This window comes from Marmota monax, unplaced genomic scaffold (assembly GCF_021218885.2).
Source record: "Marmota monax isolate L192 unplaced genomic scaffold, Marmota_monax_Labrador192_F-V1.1 WCK01_AAM20220418_F8-fsc00022, whole genome shotgun sequence".
Classification (NCBI taxonomy): Eukaryota; Metazoa; Chordata; class Mammalia; order Rodentia; family Sciuridae; genus Marmota; species Marmota monax.
Window position 1 is genome coordinate 1,897,329 of NW_026695215.1, and position 21,893 is coordinate 1,919,221.

Below are 21,893 nucleotides of genomic sequence, written 5' to 3' on the forward strand. Positions count from 1 at the left end.
GGTCCTCAGTGAGCAGGATGGGACTCCATGCTGCTCCTGCTTCAGGGGACAGAACAGAACATTGGCATTCACACTACTTCACAGGCCCTTGGTGATCTCTTGGGAATGACGCTGCATGTCTGTGACATGTAATGGCCTATGAGCTTACTGAGGCACACCTTTGAATAGTGGCTTGCCTTTGAATAGTGCTCTTGCATACAGTGAACAGTCACATGTCAGAGAGCCTGCAGGACATGACAAGATTTGGGTATTTTTCCATTTGTTGTAGCTCCACCCTGAAGAGTCTGGGGACATCACTTTAATATTTGAGGCAGTCTGCTTCGTGTCTTGGGTAGACTGTGATATTCCAGTATTGTTCAAGAATTCAGAAGTATTCGAAAGCTTAGGACAGGCCCATTTTAAATGACTAAAATCCATTGTATTGACATGGAGAGGAACACAGATATGAGGTGTAGAGGCTCAAGTGGGGAAGGATTGGCTCTGAGTGACCTGGGTCTGTCAGAGCAACACTAAAATGCCACACTTCAAATGACTTGAAGGTGGCTCCTGTGTCACTTGCCATCAGTGGCCCAGCCTTGTCCCTTCTCCATGGTCAGCCCCCACTGTCCCTGGAGGGAGCTGGGTGGCAGCAGCACTTGGGGTGGTGATGAACCTGGAACTGCTCACCTATCAGGGCTGCCCACGGCCACACTGGCCTCAGCTCCCTCCCCCCCCGACCCAGGAGGTGGTCCCCAGTCTCACAGGCCCTGTGCTCTGATCACCAGGATGGTGACACCCAGGTGTGTTAGACAGCCTGAGCCTGAGGCAGGAGCTCTTCCCATGTCCTGCTGCCATCCTCCTCTGCACTGCCTGCACTGCCCTGGACACCCAACACCCCATTATCCCCCTCTGTCTGGGGCATCTGAGGGAGCCCTGTTTTGTCCCCTCTTGAGGAAGCTGACTCCAGGTCACTGTGCAGGACTTCCAGTTCTCTGTCTTTTTTTTTTTTTTTTTTGCATAAACTTGTTCTTTGTTCATGTATTTTTGTTTACTAAGCAAATGTTGAAAAGTGAGGGAAAAAATACAGACTTTCTTATCATTTTGGAAAAAAGTAGCAGTGGCAGATCAGAACAACCCTAAAAGATAAAAATCCGTTACCGGTGGTGACTGTTTGGGCCCTTCTGAAATGACTTCCCTAAGCCAGGGATGCTTTGTCACTGTTGCTCCTTGTAGTTGGGTTTCATCTTGACAAAACCTAGCATTTCCTTTTTATCAGGAATAAACCTGAAACCGTGGTTCTTGTTTACTAAGCAAATGTGGTTGGGAGCCACCAGATTGTTATGTAAATGTAAAAAGCCACTCTGAGCCACATTTGCCTGGTGGCAGTCACCTGGAATGTCAAAGGTTAGACCTCCTAGCCTAGAAGAGCTCAGAACTGGGGTCAAATTGCAGCTGTGGGTGGCTTCTGTGATCTGCAACCAGCCCGACCTCCTGTGAGGGGAAGCAGTGCTGCCACTCTGGGGCATTGGTCCCAGGGATGTCTCCTGGGTATCAGAGCCTAACAAAGCTGGGAGGTCCAGGTCTGTGTGGCTCCCCCAGCTCATGGGCCATGATGATTCTCTTCTGGCACTGAGTGTGCAGGTGCCAGGAGAGCTCTAATGATCAGCTGTACCCCAAGTTCTTGTGAAAGGCAGTTGTGTTTCGTCATTGGGTTTCATCCTCTATCAGGATAGCTGTGGCCAGGATGGCCCAGGCCGACAGGATCTGCTCTCAGGAGAAGGCCTGCATGGACTTGGAATCCAGCAGTCATGGAACCTCCTGGAGTCAGAGCTGGGTACATTTTCAGTGGTCTTCATAGGAGACCATCTTGAATTTAAAGCAATAAAGTAACAGAACCAAGGATTCAGCCAGGTGGGTCTCCGGTGTCCATTCGGAGTGGCACACAGTTCCCTCCCGTGGAGATTATAAGTCCTTTGGCTACAGTCACGCAGTGAGAGAGTGGCAAAACCCAACAGGAAACCCAGACCTCCAGCCCTGTAGTGTCACATGACTTCTTGGATGAGGGTAGGAGAGAGCAGGGGAGACCACACTGCAGCTGAGCTTGAACCAGAACCTTCTTCACGATTCCCATCTAGTAGTCGGGATCTCCATAGGACCAAGGGGCTGTGCTGACAGGAAGGACCTCACATGTGCCCTGCTTTGCTGTACTGGGTCCCCACCTTGCACCAGTCCCCAGCCATGGGCTCACACAGGCTCTGAAGATAAAAGTGAGGTAGCATGTGGAGGGCTGAGCACAAAGGCAGACAGGGCTGATGTCCCCAGCCTTGTGCGTGGGAAGGATAGGTGCTGCCCAGCGAGGTCCGGGCCACAAATGCTCAGGATACTGAGCCCAGCAGGAGTATCTTCCTAAAGCCATGCTTTGTAAAGATGTCCTGGGAAAATCAAACTCACCACAAGCAAGGCTCAAGAAGGCCAAGGGTTTTACGCCTCAGCTCTCCAGCAGCCTGATTGGGGCAGGGACCTCTCCTCTCTGTGGCTCTGTGACACTAATAAAATAGGAACATGAACAGCAATCTTGCAGGACTGTAGAGTGGGTTCCAGACCTTGCGGCAGATGGGAATTATTTTGAGGATCTTTAAAAATTATCCATACTCAGTTCCTCCCCTACCACCCAGGGACATTGATTTAATGACTATGGAGAAAAGTGCTTAAAAGGTGCCCGGCTTTTAGCAAGCCATTAATAATGTTAACTCTAATGACTGTCTTGTCCATCTTGCCCATCACCCTACTTAATCATTAACTTCTAGTTCCTGGGTTACATATCCCCTTGAAGCAGCCAGGTACACGCCACCTTTATCCATCAGGGCTGTCTGTCATTCTGTGTTCCCTGGAGCTTACCACCACACCACAACAGGTTCTGCTCATTTCTTCCCATCTGCTGAGTGTTGAAAAACTAGAATTTAATATTGCTTTACTCATTCTGAAAACTGTTTTTTCTTTGTACATTTAGTTCCTGTCCCAGCTTGACCTAAACCATGTCAAACTGAAAGTAACCATTCGATATATCTTAACCTTGACTATTTGAATCCCTTTTAAATTTTTAAACTGTACTCAGGATCAAATAATAGAATAGATGCATTAATTGTCATGAAAATTGTGCAATTATATAATGTATTCTAAATATGGTATTTGTCAGAATAAAATTTCTAACAACATTTGAGCTGCACTATATATTTCCATATGCTATTTTGGATGTTTAAATTGGCACTGATTCAGCTCAATAGACTAAGGGTCTCCAATCTGCTAGCCATACAGCTGGGTGTGAAGACAAATGACCAGAAGCTTGTGATGTAGTGGCAAAAAACATATATGTAGAACACAGATATCCTCTAGCCACACACTGACCTGGGTTTTCCCACCTCCAATACCAGACCCAGTCTCTCTAACTGTTCTGCAAAGTAAGTTAGAACAAGAACAAGTGAAAAGTGCTCTCTTCTTGAATACAATGCTATGACTACCCTCTCATCACCTAACTTTCTTAAAAAGTAACCCAAGTGTTGAAAAGATTCATATGAATATTCACTATAGCAATTTTGACATCAAGTTTGCTTTTTAAGTGATTTATGCAAATCCACAGGGTCCTATATGATGTTTTGACAAGGATAAGTTATGTAAAGTTTAACAGGTTAAACATACTTCTCTCTTCAAACATTTGCCGTTCCTTTATGGTGAAAACCTTCAAAGCCTTCTAATCTTTTGAAATATACAGGACATTACTGTTACCTGTAGTCACCCTACTGTGCAATAGCATATCAGAGCTGTTTGCTCCTGTCTAACTGGCCTTCTTACTCCTAAGTTATCATTTTCTTATAATCGCAAAAACCAGGAATAGCCTATATTTCAATAATTGGTTAACGACCAATTTCACAGAATGTTGTGTATTTGAAAAGCACATTGTTTTTTGTTCAAAAATGACTTAATGACATAGGAAAGTAATTTTAGTGGTAAGATTATAGAATTTTCTGAGTTTTCAAACATTTCTGATTTTTTATTTATTCATTTTTTTAGTAAACACTCACTACTTATAGTTAAGTTCCTTCACATCTTATTTCTTTATTTTTTTTACTTGGAATTAATTTATATTTTTATTTCTTAGAACATTTTTCCATTTAAGTGAGATTGCCAAATTCAGAATATTAAAATGTCTAGTAAAACATGTATTTTACCTATCAATGGTATTTGAAAAATTATATAAAATGTCTTGCCAAATCAGTAAAATATATATGTTTTTTTTAGGGAACAATAGCTAAAGGACATTAACAACACCCTTCTTAATCTTAATTTTTAGTATTAATTCTCTGAAATTATAACTAGTTTCCATGTGAGATACCTCATTCACATTTTCTATTTTTTAAAGAGAGAGAAAGAGAGAGAGAGAGAGAAAATTTTAATATTTATTTTTAGTTTTTCGAGGACACAACATCTTTTTTTATTTTTATGTGGTGCTGAGGATCGAAGCTGGGTCCCGACTGTGCTAGGCGAGCGCTCTACCGCTGAGCCACAATCCTAGCCCCACACATTTTCTTTAGGGAACAGATTTCTACTTTAATTAATTCGTCTATTTATTTAGATGGTCATCACCTCACCCTCCCTTCCCTCCAAAAGGTATCCTGAGTCATCAGTATTAGTTTCTATTCATAATGATTTTTCCCAGAAAAGACAACTGGGTGCATCATGCCCAGGGAGATTGGCCAGCAGGGTAGCTGTGTTAACCAGGGACACAAGGAAGACGCTGTCCAAGAGTGGACCTCTGAGCAGTGACCCCACTGAAGTGACGTGACCCAGCCTTGCTCCTGGCTGCCATATTTGCTGCTGGTGCTGACTCAGCCTCCTGCCAGGTTAAACCCCACACACCTGGAAGCCTCCACCCTCTGGACTCTGTAGGATGGCACCCCCATGCTCTGCTCTAGTTCTTCCTTGACCTTTGTCTCAGTGCCCATTTTGTCCTGTGGACCTTGCAAGTGTGCCCTTTAGGATTTGAAATCCCTCCAAAGACATGCTTTCTTGCCAGTCCTGCTCATCTACGTTGGACCCAGTGCCCAGCACCATGTTTTGTATTTGGGAAGCACTGGTTGATGGGTTGTTTTCTTGAGTTTTAATTAAATGTGTCAGGCAACCTTGATTAAAAATGCAGACTGGGAACATTCCCCCGAACTCCACTTTCCAGGCTGTTTAAATAGTATTGCCAAGGAGTATCTAGACCTGTGGATAGACTCAGGATGCCTTCCATCTTTTAGAGAAATGAGCTGCTATTTTCCCAGCCCACACCCCACTCGGAATCCCCTTACCTGTTCTACCAGAGTAATTTAGAATGTGTTTAATTAAAACTTCCCTCTCTTCTTCCATAGGAAAAAAAATGTGATTGCCTAACTCATTGACTATTGAAAGGAGACGTAAGAAGTAATATTCTGGAACGTGTTAGAAACATGAACATTTTCTTATAAGGAATCTGTGGCAAAAGAGAGAATGTACTTCTATAATCTTTTTACATCCTTCAAAATATTTCTAAGCCTGCACTTGAAAGTCTGTTGCCTTGCATGCATTTGCCTTCCCTGGCCATATGCTGCTCTGTTTTTATTGAATGTACTTCTTTCCCAGACATCTTCTTGGGCCTGTGTTAATCATCAAGGACAGCAGAGCAGAGAGGAACACGGCCATTTACTTAGGAACAAATGATAACAATTGCAGCGGAAACACATACACAGTTGCCGAGCAGAACATACGCCTGGTCTGGGTGCTAGTTAATGCATTTATTCGGTTTAACTGGTTTCTTTCCCTCTTCCCTCGACATATCTCACAAGGCCCAGATCTTTGATCACTATTTTAGGCCCTCTCTGCTCCAGGCAGGACCTTGCTAGGAAAAGCTGCTTTGAACAATTGTTCATTTGATATGATTTAAAAGGGTCTGGGAAGCTAGTCTGCCCCCCTACAATTTTCCCAGTTGTTTCCTGCAAAGAGCAGCCCCTGAATAGAACAGGGGTAATAAATGCTATAATTAAGGAGATTTTAAGACTTTAAGAGACTGAAATTCGTCATTGTTTATCTTCCTTCCATCCTCTCCCTTCATCCCTGCCTTCAACCCTTCTTTATCCTCTTTTCTGTAAACATTTACAAAATGCTCATCCTTGACACAGTCTATGGAAGACAGCAGCATGAATCCAAATATGTCTCAGTGCTCAAGAACCCAAAGAAGAGTGCCCAGGACAGACTAGTCCACAAGTTGCAGCACTCCAAGACTGTGCAGAAGGTCATGAGAAAGAAGACAGAAAGGTTGTCGATTCCCCAGAGGAACTGAGGAGGTGTCCCCTGGGTCTGTGGTTACAGGACACAAACTCCCCCAACCTCACCCTTTACCCCCTACAGTTCTGTTTTCATGCAACTTTCTAAAAGCATTATTATGCTCACAAATATAAGGATTGCTGGGTTCCTTCTACAATTGCATAATACCCAGACCTCATTAGTTGAGTCAGAATGTGAGGGTCATCACACCTTGATCCCACAAACTCTGAGGATGCTCTTTCTTTACTTTGAATTCGTGGGTGAGTTATCACAATGTCACATCTTTTTATATTTTCTCATTTGCTAATGTCAAGTGCATACTCAGCACATGCATGTGTAAATGAGGAAAATGTTTGAAAATATCTATCAGAAAAGGCACCAAGATATTTTCCTCATTGCATCTTTCCAAAACTCCAAGGGAGAAGACTGGTTTATTAGCTTAATATTAGTCTTATTTCATTTAGAAATGGGTAAGGATGGGTTAGAAAAATACATCTCCAAAAAATTCAAACCTTATTTTGGTTTGGGGTGTTTTGTTTTCCTTCAGAGGTGCGCTGTCAATGAGGAGTGGAACAATTCTATGTGCTCTTGTTTTTCTCCTTTGTCCACCTTCTGGAGACTAACCCTATATGCTGAATTAACGGTAATTCTGTACATCTACTCATCTACTCATGCATCATCTGGAGTGCAAACAGCTTGTCCTCCACTGATTATGCAACACTGGAACAAACTGATCAATTATTATTTTAAGAGTTTCTAAAGATAGTAATTTAATGACATAAGATCTTAACATTTTAAAATAAAAATAAATATTTATTGTTTACTCTGAGCTGAGCATGTGCCAGCACAGGGCACATGGAGATGAAGTGACCGCAGAGGTGCTCCTGCCTCATGGAGGCGGCAGCTGCATTGGAGGCACAGGTCCTGAGGCAGCCACACAGAGGACCAGGAGCACCAGGAGGTGGGTGCAGCCGGCACCACAGCTAGCTGGAGGTAATCTGGGGAGTTCCCCTGGAGGAGAGGCCAACCAGGTGAGATTCTGTATCAAGGCAAAGGGGTGGGAGCTTCTCCTGGACCTTAGCTAAGGCACAGATGAAACAAGTACAAGGCATGAGTGGAAAGTGTCAACAGATGTGACATCATTGTCACATAAAGTGTGAGATTGAGAGGCACAAATGGAGAAGCTGGAGGGAGAGATTGGAATGGGATCATGGAACCATCTTAATACAGAGGGTGAACCATCTCACCCTCCAAGCACAGCTGTGGACAGATGGCTCATTTTGGTTGCCACTGGCAGAGGACAGATGAAGGCAAACTGGAGGCAGGAGAATCAGCCCTTGGTTATGAGAGGTGAGGAGGATGAGTAGAGTTCAGAAAGTGGATGCCGAGTTGGATTAAAAATCAAGAGACTTTGTGGGAAGAGAGCCAGGGAAAAAGGAAAGAGGTGTCAAAGAGACCCAGAGATGTGTACCTGAGGGGACAGGGGGCAGGAAGGAGGACAGGAAGCATTTCAGACTACAGCGTAACTCCAGGGAAGTTTCAGCCAGACTAAGAGTGTCCCCAAGCCAAAATGGCCATTGAAGGAGTTGGTATCTTGTCATGGTGCGCATTGATGATAATAGCCCACAGGGAACATGACCTGGGCTCCCAAGGATATGGTGGCACATCCAGAGAGAAAGCTCCCTGCACACGTCATAGACCTGAGAGGTGCTTGTCTGTGGCCTCCTTGGCATTGGAAAGAGACTGGGGAGGCTTGGCCACTACTGAGGGGACTTGTAAGTGGATGTAGAACTGGAAAGAAAAAACAGGGTGGCCTGAAGTTTCTGTGTGAGAACTTAGTATGATAAGCAAATTCAGAAGAAAAATGAGAACATTTCTTAATGTGGAAGATTCATGCCAGTCAGCTGGGGAGTTGGGAGTTGTTTTTGTTTTGTTTTGTTTTTATACAGAAAACAGTTTAAATTATACTATAGGGTTTTTTTCTTCCTGAAAAAGAGGAAAAATTTTTCCTCAGAATTTTTCTCTTACCAAAAAGTTGTAGTGAATGAAAAGAAAGTATAGAAATATTTGCATCAGATTGCACTAAAGATTTATATGCAAACAAGTTGAGCAGAATGTATTCTTCATTTTGACTATTCCCCCAATACCTAATTAGTAGCACAAGTCACAGCAGAAAGGAACCTTATGAGAGGGGGCAGAATATCACAAATCATGGCAGCCAGCCGTTTGTCAGACTGCTCTCCAGATCCATGAAAATCAAGGTCTCAGAATGATTTAGGCTTTTCTGTTCCAGAAAGCACTTTCCGCACTATTTATGAAGCACAAGGAGATTAATTGAATCCCTTATGTGCACACATATGTATTATGTTTTGCTGTAAAAATATCAAATGCATTCATCTTGGCCATGCTAAGTGTGATTTATTCAAAAAATTAGAATTCAGAGTCATAAATCTATGGCCATGAGTATCTCCAAAAATGTGTTTCACAAAATAATATTCTCAGTAAAAAAAAAAAAAATGCCTGAGATTGTCCAAATGCACATCCTTGTTTGACTAGGAACATGATTTTTAGTAATCTCTATCATTTTGTTCTGTGCATCTGTTTTCTTTGAAGCCTGGCAGAAATGGTGGGCAGCGTGGGTCTCCAGCAGGCATCAGTGTTGAGGTTGATGTATCTGAGAAGTCCTCTGTACATGAGGTCTCTCCCTGAAGATGAGCAGGGTACCATGCAAATCCTTAATTCTTGTGAAGTGTGGAAAAACATTTCTGCCCTCTGGGAATGTATCTTCAGAGATACATCGTTTTAGACTGGGAAACAGATTTGGCTTCAGCATTATCCTTGGATCTATGAGATTTAATTGATTCTAGATTTATGTTAATTATCTGCATTTATTCCTGTTTCGGTCCTCAAAACATATATTCACTATCTATTCCTCTCTCTGAATCTCTTCTCGAATGATGATCTTATTTGGCTTGTTGAATTTCAATGTTTTTATCACAGAAAAAAAAGGAAAATTTATATATATAATATATAATAAATAATACATATATATGTATTATTTATCAGGTATCAAAAAAGTAGAGTGGTCTAGCTGCCTTAAAGAGGCATGATTATGGAATCAAGTTCTGTCACAGGAATGAACAGGTCCTAAGGATGCACAGGAGAAATACATGTAAGGCCTATTATTAGTAGCTCCTATACTTCATAAGTCATGAAGAGCCACGCAAAAGAAGTAGAGACTCTCAGATTTTTACTCAGAAATGATGTGAACTGATCATTTGTTTATGTCAGGCCAGTGCCTGACCCTCATGCAGAATTGGCTCTACCCTGTAGGAAAGAGAACCCTTCAACACTGACACCCAAACAGTGGGCTCCCCTGTGTTCTGCTCCACGCTTTGTGTCTTGTTCACATGGGCCAAGTTTAAAAAACAAACATCGAGAGGGAGGTGGTCTCCAGGAGCAGAATGTGAGGACTCTTCCACCAACCACGTGGAGAAAGCCAGGGTTATTGAAGATTCTGTCAATTTTAGTCTTGAAGCCAAAATTCCAGTTAAAAAGGGCACTTAGCAAGGAATCTTGCCTCTCTCTTCCCTCCTGGAGAACAGGGACTCAGAAGGAAATGCACTGGGTGAAATTATGTTATGTCCATGCACAAGTATATCGCAATGAATCCCACTTTTATATATAATTAGACTGCATTAATTAAAATAATGCTAATAGAGGGGAGATCAGCAAAGTAAAGCCAGCAAATCAGGGGGAGGGAGAGGGGAGGAAAAGGGAAGGGAAGGGGAATGAGATAGATGTGTGTGTGCAAGTATGACAGAATGAATCCCACTATTACACATAATTATAATGCTCGAGTAAAAATTGAAAATAACAACAACAACAAAAAAATGTTTTGGTGGACGGAGAAAGTAAGAATCATATCCTTATTTCTCAAGTTGATTGGGTGGTCACCTTCATTGTGACGCTGGTGAATTAAAATCACATTGTCTGTCTCCTCATATTTTTATTTATTTCACTGAGGTCATAGGATTTAGAAAGTTAAATAACATGAAATAGGAAAAACAAGACTTAAAGAAAACAATCAAATTTCATTAACTAAGCAGATACATCTTACATTGATTTTCTAAGCAACCAGAGTAGAATGACTCAGTTCAGGTTCCTCCAATTCTCCCCTGCTCCCCACCCATTACCATTATCAGTCAGTATCTTCATATCAAAGAAAACATTGGGCCTTTGGTTTTTTGGAATTGGCTTGCTTCACTTAGCATTATCTTCTCCAACTTCATCCATTTACCTGCAAATGCCATGATTTTATTCTCTTTTAATCCTGAGTAATGTTCCATCGTGTATATATACCAAAGTTTCCCACTGAAGGGCATCTGGGTTGGTTCCACAATTTAGCTATTGTGAACTGTGCTGCTATAAACATTGATATAACTGTGTCCCTGTAGTATGCTGTTTCTAAGTCCTTTAGGTGTAAACCGAGGAGTGGGATAGCTGGGTCACATGGTGGTTCCACTCCAAGTTTTCCACGGAATCTCCATACTGCTTTCCATATTGGCTGCACCAATTTGCAGTCCTGCCAGCAATGGATGAGTGAGACTAGGCACAGATGGACTTAACCACCTCCTCAACCAAGGCTTTTCTCCCACTTTCCACCAACACTTATTGTTGTTTGTATTCTTAATAAATGACATTCTGACTGGAGTGAGATGAAAGAGTAGTTTTTTTAAAAAAAAATATTTATTATTTAGTTGTAGCTGGACACAATAGCTTTATTTTATTTTTATGTGGTCCTGAGGATTGAACCCAGGGCCTCGCACGTGCTAGGCAAGCGCTCTGCCACTGAGCCACAATCCCAACCCCAAAAGTGTAGTTTTGATTTGCATTTCTCTAATTGCTAGAGATGTTGAACATTTTTTCATATGTTTGTTGATTCCTTGTATATCCTCTTCTGAGAAGTGTCTGTTCAGTTCCTAAGTACATGTATGAAGACACAAATGGTGTGAAAATATTTTGTGTACAATCAGTGACTTGAGAAATTGTGTTCTATATGTAATATAAAATGAATTGCATTCTACCATCATTTAATAAAAAATAATTTAATAAAAAAGAAAATATGGTATGCATATGCAATGGAGTTCTATTCAGCCATAAAGAAAAATGAAATTTCATTTGCAGAAAAAATGGATGAATCTTGAAACCATTATATCAAGTGAAATAAGTCAGACTCAGGTCAAGGGTTGTATGTTTTCTCTCATATGTGGAAGCTAGAGAGGAAAAAGGAAAAAAAGGAGAGTAGTGGATCTCATGAAAATCAAAGGGAAATCAGTAGAGGAAACGGACCAGGGGCTGAGAAGAGAGAAAGGAAGAGGGAAGTATTGAAAAGTGATATCAACCAAATTATATAGTCATGTTGTATGCATTTATGAAAATATAACAAATACCATCATTATGTACAACTATAATGCACCAATTTAAAAAAATCCACTTGGTCAATGGCTTTTTGTCCTTGAAAATATTCCTTGAATTTATTTGCTAATTTTTTGTTTACAGATTTTGTATTTATATTGTCATGTAAATTTCTGTGAGGGTCTATAATTATGAAATACTGATGTTAAATGCTAAATGTTAGCTATGTAAAATAAATTGGGAACATTTCCCATAAAAAAAGAAAGATTGAGTTAAATTAGTCACGTAAGAGATACACACATCAGTCTCTCAAGGAAAACTAAATTTTTGCACAAAAGAAATATTTTTGGTGAGCCATGGTGTAGGGTCGTGCTTTACATAATTGAGAGTGTTCCTGCCAACCAGCTCACTGAGGGTTCCTGCCTCATAGTTTATTTGACTTATGTTTGGATAAGTGAAGCAACTCACTGAAGTTTTAAACATAGTTTTGAGTTCTCTTCTGCTAAGATTCTAATAGTTTGTATTTCGTGGTCCGCCCTCTCTGCCTCTCCTCTTTCAAACCATCTCTTAGCTATGTGACCTTGAATGAGTCACTGGTACCCCTGTGCCCTGCAGGCCTCCCTCACTTGCAGACTGGAGACCAACACTAGTGGTTTTGTGGCTGGGATTTTATTGTGTAATTCCCCAGCAGGAACTCATCTCTCCTTTCCCATAAGACCAACAAGTTTCACTGGCCCCAGAGAATGAAATGAACTCAAGGAGGTTATTGGTGCTGACAATCAGCTCTGGTTCCTTGGTTTAAAACTGAGAATGTTTATTAATTATTAATCAACACATGTAACTTGTTAGAAAGATGAAATAATTCATACAGCAACAGCAGGAGTTAAATTATTGAAAGCCTCGAGTCTGAAAAAATTATTGTTTCTAGGGTATAGAACCTGTGCCTAGGCTCAAACAAAAGGTCTGTTTCGTAGCTTCCTTAAACCTGTCCTCAACCTTCCTGGTATATGAGGGGTTCAGAAATGTACCTCTGCTTTTTCCTACAGCAGAATTTTCTGTCTACATAAAGCTCCCATTCTGCAAACCAACTCACCAAAAGTGCCCACAAAACCCCTCTGATTCTAGTCACCCCCAAAAAAGCCTGTTCAAATCCAGTGGCCTTCCCTCCAGTCCACACTGCCCATCTGGACTTAACCACCTCCTCAACCATGCCTGCTCCTATCTGCTGTCGCGGCCTTTCTTCCTACCTGAGACTTCCAGGCTCCAGTATCCTTCCCTTTCTGTCCAACTCTGCACCCCTCTTCAGGCTGTTGAGGAGCCCTGGTTTCCCGGGCACCTGAGCGCATCTGGAAGCTACTGGTTCTGACTCCACTCACAGGCCTCTTTGACACAGGCTGGTAGGGTGGTTGTGGCAAGGTCCTAGATCATCAGAGTCAGAAGGGACTGCTAAACGCTCAGTCTCCTCAGCTCAGATCCACCCCTCAGTGTTCCAAGAAGTACTTATGTAGCTCCAAAGGCCATTCCAGTTACCTCTGGGGCACAGATGGGAAGTAGGGCAGAGAGCAGGAATGTCCCAATGCCCTCCATTCCCTCCCTGCTCTGTGGGAGTCTGGTCTGGTCTGGATAAGAATAGAAGCAGAAGAACTAGTTCTAGTTTCTATTCAGTCACTTTCTGAATTACTCTTTGATATACCTTGATGAAGGGCTGAAGACAATGCTAAAAGTTCCCATCATTGATATCACCTCCCTTTCTGATGCATCTTAACTGGGAAAGTGGGCTCCTACCTCTTAGCCCTAAAGATATGGCAAGTTACAATCCTTCCATGTGAGTTTCTTAAAATTGGTCCAAAATCCAGTGAAGTTGAAGAATAATATCAATCACCTCCACAAGATAAACATTCACAAGTTTTTGTTTTTTTCTTAAGAAGAAAAGTTTCTCAAACCCAGCTTTATTGGGCATATAACTTAGGATAAAAGATTCATGACTTCTATATAGCATAAATTCTTCATAAATAATATAGTCCCTCAATCAAGACTTTCTCCAAACAGAGATAGTAGATATTATTTCCTTTTCTCTTCTCCTCCTCTCTCTTTTCAGTTTCTTTATATCACATAAACCTGAGTATTAAAGAGACAGAGAATACTATGAGCATAAAAGATAAAGTTAAGATGTGCACAATTTGAACAGATATAAAAGTCATCTTGCTATTGAGATGATTTATTGCTTTAGAAGAATGTGTACTTGCAGAGGTGGAGAGAAAATATCCTGAAGTTTTGTTATCAAGTGAAAACTACAATAGTACCGTAATTATAGTTGCTATGTGTTAGTGCCACGGTGAGAATTATTGTATGGTAGGTATGACCACCAATTGGGTGCTGTGCTCTGCTTCTTTCTGGAAATTATTTAATTTAGATCAATTTTCATGTATTTAGGTGGGCATTTTTTAAAATTTCCACCCTCAGAGTTATACAAAAGTACATACAAGAGGAAGTGAGGGGAAGGGGAAAAATAATATAAGGGGGACAAACGAATGTCAGTAGAGGGAGCAGAGAGAGAAGAGGGGAGGGGAGGGGAGGGGAGGGGAGGGGAGGGAAGTGGGGATAGTAGAGGATAGGAAAGGCAGCAGAATACAACAGACACTAGTATGGCAATATGTAAATCAATGGATGTGTAACTGATGTGATTCTGCAATCTGTATATGGGGTAAAAATGGGAGCTCATAACCCACTTGAATCAAATTGTGAAATATGATATATCAAGAACTATGTAATGTTTTGAACAGCCAACAATAAAAAATTTAATAAAAAAAAAATAAAAATAAAAACACTGAAAAAAAAATACCATTAATAATATACCATTAATAATTAAGGAAAAATTTAAATGAAGTTTTTTTGAATCTACAGGTCTTAAGGCAACTGGTTATTCTCAAGAAAAATGTCATTGGACTTAATCAATTTTAAATTCTGGTTAACGGAGCTATGTGTGGTGGTGACATTTGAATCATAGCTACTTGGGGGTCTGAGACAGGAGGATCTCAAGTTCAAGGCCAGCCTGGGCAATAGTGAGAGTCCATTTCAAAAGAATCTCTGGTTAATGATTAGAGGACTGATTTTATTTTATGTAAATTTAATCACAATTATTTAAAGCCACCCACATATTTATAAAAAATTATGCAATTGGTCTGTTCAGTCTTCACTAATTTGTGTTAAGGGATATATCAGGGTTTATATTTTAATATCAATTTCTCTTTATTCAGGGAAAAATAAATTAAATGTTTAATTATAAAGATGCATTGATTCCTAAGGATGATGAAAGACAAAATGAAGGATTTAATGATAAAAAAGATCATTGTAGACATATCGTATTTTAGATTCAAGGCAATGTTTTTGACCTTTCTATTTAATATAGGTAAAACTGATGTTTGTAACTAATTTCTCTTCTCTAAAGCTACCTCCTAATATTTTAGCTAAATTGGTCAGGCAAATTCATCTTGCATCTTATTCTTGAAGGTTTTCTGGTGTTGGATGGCCCTAGGAAACTCCTACATCATGCAAAATACTAACTTTATTCCATGAAAGCCTGGCAAGCTGTTTCCCAGGAGTCTGTGCTGATATCTGAAGGCAGAGGGAGCCTTAATAAGAGTTATATTTGGCTTATCCAAACTATTAACAATCTTGCAAGACCAAGCTCCAGAAGGTGCATCTGTGAGACTGGCCTCTTCAGGGGGAATCTCATCAGGAGGTAGAGGCAAAAGGACGCATCCCAGAGCAGGGCCACCCATCTGAGGCTACTTGCTATTGGCTAGTGACAAGTGATGACACTGTCATCAGTGTTTGTGAATACGCCCAACCCTGGTGCCAAGCTGACACTGTAGTAAGAGTAATGTATCTCTCAGTCCCAAATTCATGAGGGAATGTGAGAAACTAAAGTGTATTTCAGCAAAACAATCATGCAAAGATACATCTTCCTTCCTTCCTTCCTTCCTTCATTTCTTTTCTTTTTTTTTTTTTTTTTTGGTACCTCAGATTAAACTCAGGGACACTCGACCACTGAGCCCCATCCCCGGTCCTATTTTGTATTTATTTAGAGACATGGTCTCACTGAGTTGTTTAGTGCCACGCTTTTGCTGAGGCTGGCTTGGAACTTGGTATCCTCCCACCTTAGCCTCCTGAGCCACTGGGATTGCAGGTGTGCACCACTGCGCCCTGCATAAACACACATCTTAACAAAACAAGCAGAAACTGTTCTGGGTTTAGTTCTGAGGTGTTGGGCTTTTCTGTTTGTTTGTTTTTGGTGCTGGAAATTGAACTCAGGGGTGCTTTATCACTGAGTTACATCCCCAGCCCTTTTTATTTTTTTTTATTTTGAGACAGGACCTCGCTAACTTGCTGACACTGGCCTTGAACTTGTGCTCCTCCTGCCTCAGCTTCCCCAGTAGCTTTGACTGCAGGCCTAGGCCACCTTGCCTGGCCCTAAAATGTGTATTTTGATTGGGGAAAATATGGTTAGAGGAAAATAGAAAAATTTGAATACTCTCTGTATCCACTTTTTGCATTTTATACAAATAACAAAAAGGTTAATTAAAAGAGATCTTTTGTGATCTTCAGTTTCATTTTTCAGGGGAACATTAGCATTTCTCAGTCTCCCGAGTCAAAGACAAGTTTGTGAGACGTTTCTTCCTTAACCTTCAAGGAGAAACACAAGATCAGCAAACCGCATGAACTTAAGTGTACATGTGCAAACTAAACTATTTATATCTAATCTCACAATCACAGGGAGACAGAAGACAAATGATTTAGTTTATATTATATAGAAAGGAGGGGAAAAGTCTTAGTATTTAAAACTCAAATTCTTGTAGGCATTTCTGCCAATTCCCATTAACAGTAATAGTAATCTCTTCATTGCTCTCTTCCCTTGAATTATCAAACTTTTGGAATAGCCTGCCACAAATGCTTATTTCTTGTCCCACCCTAGGGCTGAGAACCGAACTCAGGGCTGTGTTAGGCAAGCACTGTGCCACTGAGCTAAATCCCCAACCCCACAAATGCATATTTCTTATGTAAGGGGGATGTTTTTGTTTCTGTTATCATTTTGGTCATGACACATGGATTGAATTCTGTGTCAATGTAATTACAAAGCACAGTCTTGGGAGGCAAGATGCGAGAATCACAAAGGAACAGGAATTACGAGACTGGGGTTATCATGGCAACCCAAGTCCTCGTAATGCATGGCAACCTTACAGGAATCCGTGCTGGCAATGTTAGGGGAATTTGTGCTGGAGGCAGCGGCCTGTTTACGTGGGCGTATTCAAACCTGTGCTGTGTGTTGTTCAGGCAGAGGACTGTAAAGAGGGGGATTTGTTTTTGATGTTTGTTGACAGTTGCGAGTCCCCCTCCCTTTTCCTTCTGTCTGTTCCACCTCTGGGCATGCTAGTGGGAGAGCCAGACATGCCCTGCTTTGCACAGGCAGAACATTCAGGCCACTGGGGAATTCTCCCTGCAGCCCTGTCCCCAGCCACCATCAAAACTCTAGGCTGGCAACACTTCCACCTCTTTCAGATCACTCCTGGACCTGCTTAGGAGCCCCCTGCTCTCCTGCGAAAGCCTCTTTATGTGAGTAATAAAACTTTGCATACCATCTTGCTGTGTGAGCATCAGCATTTAAACCAAACTGTGAGTGTAGTCCAGCTCCCTCTCTAGACCTAAGCATTTCTACAGGGACATTTCCGTATATGCACACAATGAGACTTCAGATCTAGGCTGAATTTCTATGGGGGATGCTTACTTATTACCCTGCTCACAGGAAGAGGTCTCAAAACTCAATGTAAAGACAGAAGAGAACAGAATAATCTAAATATGTGTCCTGAGCCCCTGTCAAAGATGTACAGGAAGGGGGCAGTGATAGTCAAATGGCTAAAAAGTCTTTTTGGAAATTAAGGACATGCTGAGAAAAAAGATCATCACTTTTGAAATAGCACCTAGTAAATGTTTCTTTTTCTTCTAAACACAAGCAAAGCTTTTAAAATCCCAGCCGTTAACTACAGAGAAGGCCGTGGAGTCTCTGCTGGGCAAGCACAGATGGCGATTAACGCAGGTTCTCCCACTATCACCAAAATTACAGCAAGAGCAGAGTCTGACTGATGAGCTAAAACCAATGGGTAAAGTCTATGCACACTGATGCATGTGGAAAGCCCAAGGCTGCCTCTGTCCCCTCTGGAGTTCAAGGTCACATCAGCTTGCTAAGGGCAAAGTATTTAGGTCAGATGCACTAGATGGAATTTAATCACAACATGCCCATGAAGAAAGACGTGGATTTTGTGAGATGATAAGTGGAACATACCAGTCATTTTTATGTCTTCAGCAGCTATGTGCACTCTTTTTTAAAAAGACTATATTTCAAAAATCTATCCAGAGTGGCTTTTCTGGATCATTCCACTTCTAGAGGAATCTCTGAGGTTGAGGTCCTTGGATACACTCTCCAATTTGTATCTTGGTCTCTCAGAGAAATAACTGTTCCTTCTGAAATATGTTACAGCCCAGCCAACTCCCTCAGGCGATAGTAACATCTCATTGCTATATAAATGTTCAGCAGAGGCAGAAGGAATAATCACATTCAGGGGATAATTCTGATGGATTGCAGTTTAGGGTCTTGTTAAAGATTATTAAGGATTATATCCTCCAAATGATTTATCCATCACAGTAGGAACAAATATACTAAACAGTTTGAGAATGAGCACTGCCATTTTAATTAGGTGAGCACTGAGTTGTTAAAACCCAAACAGGCAGTAATCTTGATCAATACTCACTGGAGGCACTTAGAAGTATTTTTAAACAATACAATCTTTGTGTAATTCAAGAATAGCTACTTAAGGATTTCTAGTTAACATTTTTCCTGCTTACCCCAAATATTCTTTCTAGCGTCTTTAAGTGAATGAAGACAAATAGATATAGACATTCTAGCTCCTGAGTGTGGGATTATTTAAACATTATACTGTTTTTTTAGACAGCAAATGCAATAACTTTAATTATATCATGGGAAAGTTATGATTATGTGAGAAAGACCAAATGACTAAGAATCCACTTGTAGAAGCAAAAAAAGATAAGTGAACATAAAAACCAGAAATGTGTTTCATTAGGCACCTCCTAAAAGAAAATCAGGAAACTGCAAAGCAAATTACTTCCAAAGACATCTTGGTGTCATATGACTGTGCCTATAACAATATTGGATTAAAGAGTAATAATCCTCTGTCTATACCTACTTTGAAGATAATATCTACAGATAATGAGAAGAAATAAAAGTCCAGGCTGTAGGTAATTGTTTTAAGAGACAGGAGGGCACTTTGCAGAGCTGTAATTAGGATTGTGGGACTCAAAATCCAATTTTGTTAACAGTATGGGTTTTTATTCTTTCCCTCAATCAATTATTCAAGCCTATTTCAGGAATGTACACAATGAACACAGTCAAGGTACAGTGATGTTGGAGGACATGAAATTGTCCATAGATGCACTAAGAGTAATTTAGTCTGCACTGGAAAGTTTCCAGCAAATGAGCGTTTGTTAGAAGTTCTATAATGCTTAATTTTCTTCCAATTAAAGTCTTGGCACGAGCTCAGCACTTTAGTGACTCTCAGTAGGAGCAGCCTGAGCACATCATCTGAAGGCATTTGACACATTACACATTCAGTTAGTCTTGGAAACCAAACACAAAAATAGCAACTCTCTATCTATTGAGCATCTCTCAGGCCATTACATATATAATCTCATTCAACCCTAGGAAAGCTCTGTAACCCCATTTTTTAAGAGGGGGACATTGTGACTTTAAGCGATTCCATGAGCCCTTGTGTCACTCAGTGTGATAAATGGAAGGCCCAGGTTTCTCTCCATCAAACTCTCCTTTGCAGGTTCACATGGATGACGGGAAACTGCTCTTGAGTCACACTGAGGGGTTCGCTTTATGTTCTTGTTATTTTTCTGCTTACGAGGTGCTGTGGACGGAATGCTAGCCCAACCCCCTTCAGATATTGAAGCCCAATTCCAAATCTGGTGGTCTTTGAAGGTGGGCCTTTGGAAGGTGATTAGATGACATCCCGAGAGTAGACACCCTGTGATGGGATTAGTGTCCCCAGGAGGGGAGGAAGAGGCAGAGGCTGGAGGCTCTCTTCCCACAAGGAGGATACAGCAAGAAGACAGCCAGCCATAGCCATCAAGAAAGCCCTCACCTTGAGATGCTGCAGTGCCTTGGGCTTGGACCACCCTGCCCACAGAACTGTGAGCTACTGAATTCTATTGTTTAAGCTGTCCTATCCTTGGTGCCTTCGCTAAAGCAACTCAGCTAAGACTCGAAGCTGAGGCTGAGGCTCAGTGATGGGGTTGTGCATCAGCCCCTCTGGCTGCCTTCCCTGGCCCGGGTGTGGTGGGCAGCGCACGCAGTATGTGGGGCAGTTCTGGCTCCATTGATGTGAGGGCTAAGTATAGGTGTTCCCTAGACTGGGTTGGAACCAGAGGGCTGACAGAGCATTCTTTCTGGTGTGTCCTGAGGGTGCTTCCTGAGGGGACGCCTGAGAGTTGGTGGACAAGAGGGGGAAATCTGCTCTCGATGCTGGTGGGCACCCTCTAATCAGCAGAGCCTCAACAGAACAAAAATGGGCTGAGGAACAGTGGTCCCCCTCACTACTGGAGCTGGGCCACTTAGTCCCCTTCCCCTGCACATAAGAATCAAGTCTCCTGCCACCAGACTCCAGAGTTTCCAGCAGAGGCTGCCTGGGTCCTCAAGGCTTCTGCCTCAGACCAAGGGTCACTCGGTGGCTCCCTGGCTCTGAGGCCTTTGGACTTGGGCTAAGCCACACTACCAGCTGCACAGCATGCAGAGAGCCTGTGGAGAAGCCCAGCCTCTATAACCACATGTGGCAGTCCCCTGATAAATCCCCTGTCACCTATCTGTATCTATAGCTCTGCCTCTCCTCTCTCTCGCTTACCTCCTGTAGGTTCTGTCCCTCTGGAGAACTCTGATGAATACAGTCCTATCAGCTCTGTGACCTTTCTCAATTTGCCATATGGTTTAGATGTGAGGTGTTCCCCCAAAGCTCACGTGTCATGAGACAATGCAAGAAAGTTTAGAGGGGAAATATTGTGTCACAACCTCATCAGTGCATTGATCCACTGCTCAGGATCAACAGGTGAGAACTGTAGGCAGATAGGGTGTGGCTGGAGGAGGTGGGTCACTGGGGCGTGCCTTTGGAGTTTATATTTTGTCCCTGGTGGGTACAGCTCTCTCTCTGCTTCCTGATGGCCCTGTCCTGAGCTGCTGTCCTCCTCCACACCCTTCCGCCAAGATGCTCTGCCTCACTTCAAGTCCAGAGCAATGGAGTCAGCCTTCTGTGGACTGAGACCTCTGAAACCTTGAGCCAAAATAAACTTTTCCTCCTCTGAAACTGTTTCTGTCTGGTCTTTTGGTTAAAGCTATGAAAACACTGACTAAAACATACCTTGTCTGAACTTGTCTTCAGTCACCTCTAAAATGGTAATACTAATAATGGTACTTACTTCACAGGATTGACAAAAATAAATAGTACCTGCAATGCACCTGGTCCTTACTGTGCTGCATTGATGGTCAGCCACCAGACCTACAAAAAGTTGGTATACACAGGCAAAAAGCAGATTTGCTGAAAATAAGATTATGGAGCTTTAAAAGATGTTCTGATTTTTAAAAAATGATTACAAATATTATTGTTTAGCATCAGAGAGATCTATAAAGAGCTGATTTCTACAGACACAGAGCATGAAAAGATAATTTTCAAAAGATAATACAGTAAAAATCATGTATATTAAATCTAATTAGTAATAAAAAATGCACCACAATAACACTGAGATGCTATTTGTTATTTATTAAAGTGAGTTCCCCAAAAATGATACTACTCAATGATTAAATTAGCACAGTAATGAAAGTAACTTTGTAATTACTAAGATAATACTTTGATTGCAACTGAATAAAGTTTTTCAAAAAGTATTAAAATGATATTAATTTTAAACATTAACTCTATCCCCGAGAACTCTAAGGATATAATAAAAAAATGTGAAATTGCTATAGTTACAGATTTTTATTATAGTTTTATTTAATGAGTAAAAACTGAGAAAAATCTAATTGTACATAAACAAAT